Here is a 3,802-nt window from a genome sequence, read left to right on the forward strand (position 1 = left end):
TTGTAAACCACCTACTACTCTAAAGTACAAACAATAACAAATTATTGTCATGGGGCTTGAAAATCAGTTTAAAACGATGTAGTCTCACATCCCTTCATTCATCAAAGTGAATCCTAGATTTTACAATATTTTTAATCAAAATTTGACCAATTGTTATATCCAAGCGTGTTGACCCATATTGGGATGCAGAAAAATTAAAGCAGGGGGTTGCACCCAAACAAAGATAAGTACTTTAGAATGAACAGATTCATACAAAATAATATCTTTCTAATATCTATGTATACTTTCATTCGCTTGTCACACCACAGGTTCATCTGGAATTAATTAGTGAAGACAAAATGCTAATAAAAAATGGCACAAAAAATAAAAACATCTGTTTGTGACCAGTTACAGGACCCCAGACACAGGTGTTAACATGCCTAAGTGTGCAGCTTATTTTGAACATTTAATCCGCTCAGAGACAGGAGATGAAAATGATCTATTTTGGCTTGAAGTGCACATTTATATAACATTAGTGTTAATTAATGTGTGTTGTCCTGGATATATAAACAACAGCACAGTTTATATTTGATTTTTTATTATGCATTCCAATCAAAACTTACCAACACAATATAACATATTTCTATTAAATATTTAAAACGTTACAAAAATGTATGTATATGCAACATAAATTGCACAGTTTCTTCAAGCTGCCTGGTTCCAACTGCTGGTCCTTGACTTTGATTGCCAAGCGCTGCATTTTTTGTGGAGGTGCCTGGTCCACACCTGCATTGTCCTGTTGAAGGAACAGACATATCATGTCACGCTGCAGATTTAATGAGTGATTCTTAGAGAAAATCTTAATACATGTCCCTTCTACAATTTCAATATGAGGGTTCTATAAACTGAAAAGAATATGATAATACTAGTCATATATTAAATGATTAAAGTGTTTACATTTTTAAATCTGAAAAAAAAAAAAGGAGGGAACTTACCAATGCTCTCTTCCGGTTCAGCTGGGACCTGGGCTGAAGGCTGCTCTGGTCCAGGTGTGAAGTGCTTATCTTATTCCTGCTCCTCAGTTTAGGACTCAGCTGCACCTTCTTGTCAGTTTCCACACACATTTTATTTTGGGGAGGTGGCTGACACACACCTACATTGTCCTGTTGAAGAAACAAACATAATCATTAATGAGTGCTTGCTAGACTTAATCTAAACACATATCTTTCTATAGTTTTGAAATACTAAAACTAAAAGGATTTGAATAGAGGACCTAGAAAACATAAAGCATATTTGAAGTCAATGTTTACATTTTATATATATATATATATATATATGAAAATAAGCAAAAACAAGAGATGGAAGGGACTTACAGATGCTTCTGTGCTCCTCTTACTCTGACTGGACATGGGTGGTCCAGGATGGGACTGTGCAAAGGGACTTGGTTTCTGCTGCCACAGATGAAACCCAGATGCTCCCTGTTGGGTCCTGGCATGCTCAGACGCTCCCACTGGGGTTCTGTCAGGCAATGGTTTATTGGCTTGGGGCTTCTTCTGCACCAGCTCCTTCCTCAGTAGCTCAGAGATCAGATTTCTCTTCCCTGGAACCTTCTCAGGGACAGGTGATCCCTGTGCACAACAGACAGGCTTCTGCTGCAGCATCTCCTGCTTCAGTGGCTCCAGGAACTTTAGTTTTTCCCTGTTTGCGGTCTTGTCAGACACGGGTGCTCCCTGAAGAGAAGAAGCTTGAGGCCTCTGCCGCAGCAGCTCCCGTCTCAGAGGCTCAGGAATCTTTAGCTTTTGCCTCTTTGAGACATTGCCAGGCAGTGTTCCCTGAAGAGAAGCTTGAGGCTTCAGCTGCAGTAGCTCTCGTCTCGGTAGCTCAGGGACCTCTAGTTTTTCCCTCTTTGAGGTCTTGTCAGGAATGGGTGCTCCTCGAGGAGAGGAAGCTTGAGGCCTCTGCTGCAGCAGCTCCCCTCTCAAAGGCTCAGGGATCTTTAGCTTTTGCCTTTTTGAGATATTGTTAGGCAGTGTTCCCTGAAGAGAAGCTTGAGGCTTCAGCTGCAGTAGCTCTGGTCTCAGTAGCTCAGGGACCTCTAGTTTTTCCTTCTTTGAGGTCTTGTCAGGAATGGGTGCTCCTCGAGGAGAAGAAGCTTGAGGCCTCTGCTGCAGCAGCTCCCGTCTCAGAGGCTCAGGGATCTTTGGCCTTTTTAATATGTTGTCAGGCAGTTTTCCCTGAAGAGAAGGAGCTTGAGGCTTCTGCTGCTGCAGCCGCTCCTGCCGGCTGAGAAGCTCAGAGATATTTAGTTTTCGCCTATCTGGGACCTTTTCTGGCATGGGTGCTCGATGTGAGGAACATGCGAGCACCTTTGGGGCAGGCACAGGTGGTCTCCGTAGAGACTGGGGCACAGGTGCTCCCCGTGGAGACCCAGTGGGCACAGGTGCTTTCTGTGGGGACTCGACAGCCACTGGTGCTTCCTGTGGCTTTTTCTGCCTCCACTTTCTCTGCTGTTCTGTGGATTTCAGTGTTGTATCTGAGTTCAGGGCCTTCTCAGATACATCCTTGAAGGCCAGGGATGAGGTGAGGTTCAACTTCTTAGAACTGGCATGCACAGTTGATTCCTGTTGGGACCTGGTGGGCACAGGTGCTCCCTCTGCCTTGTTCTGCTTCATGGACTTCAGGGATGTGGGGCATGGAGTTTCTCTTGCCTCCACTGTTCCCCACCACAGCCCTGAGGTGAGGTCCCCATACTCAGGCTCCTCAGAGATGGGATGTGAAACCTCCATTATTGCCCACCACTCCCCTGCAGCAAGGGCCTTGGTGAGCTCATCTGAGAGTTCAGGACATAATGACTGCTCTGCACTCTCAGGACAACCGATGGGAAAGGTTGACATACTCATATTGATTTGGATTTGATGATGATCTAAAGAACTGAACAATACTGCCTTTGTGCAATCTCTATATGTAAAACACTGTGAAAGACAGAGAAATGGAAGAGATGAGTTGAGTAAACACATACAAACCTATAAACTGTTTGTCTTAGTTATCAAAATACTCGAAAAAAGAAATGTTCTACAGTGTATGCCCTTGGCTGTCAATCAGAAGAGACAAGGGAGTCCAGTCAAAGAGCCTCCTTAAAATCTTTTCAAAATGAACAATTAAGCTGAAAAAGTTAAGCTATATATTTTTTTTTAAAATCAATTTAACTACTAATGTGGATAACTAAGATGCTAAGATCATATTAAAGGAGTGGTGGAGTTCAAAAGACAATATAACGTCTATGTCTGTATTTGTCATAGTCTGTATTTGTTGATTTAATGTGTTTTGTTGATTGAGATAATAATGTGTCATTAAATATCAAGAATATAGGAGGATATCATCTGTGTATGGGAGCATATCAACAAATAGCTAACGTTAGTATATTAAAAACATCAAACCCAGTTTACATATTAGCCTCCCCAAAATGTTCCACACAAATTACCACTGTATAGCATGCCTATTCATGTATCTGCATCGAGTCAATAACATTCTATTGTTTAAGTAGATTCTAATCTGAGTAATACAAATATAAAAATTCAAATCTCCAAACCTTGAATGAAAAGCATACTTACGTTCATTCGCCGACTCGCTACAAAAGGCAAAATTCCTCTGCACTCAGTTGTATAGATCCCTATGACGTCACAATGGTGGTGTCATAGGCTCAATTAACTCAAGTGTTTGTGAGTGACGTCAAATCTAGGCTGTTTAGATTCAAACTGGACATGCAATACAAATACAAAGAGTGACTAATAATTTGTATTCCATTGTTCTTAAACATATCTGT

This window comes from Leuciscus leuciscus, assembly GCF_965113295.1.
Source record: "Leuciscus leuciscus genome assembly, chromosome: 20".
Taxonomy (NCBI): Eukaryota; Metazoa; Chordata; class Actinopteri; order Cypriniformes; family Leuciscidae; genus Leuciscus; species Leuciscus leuciscus.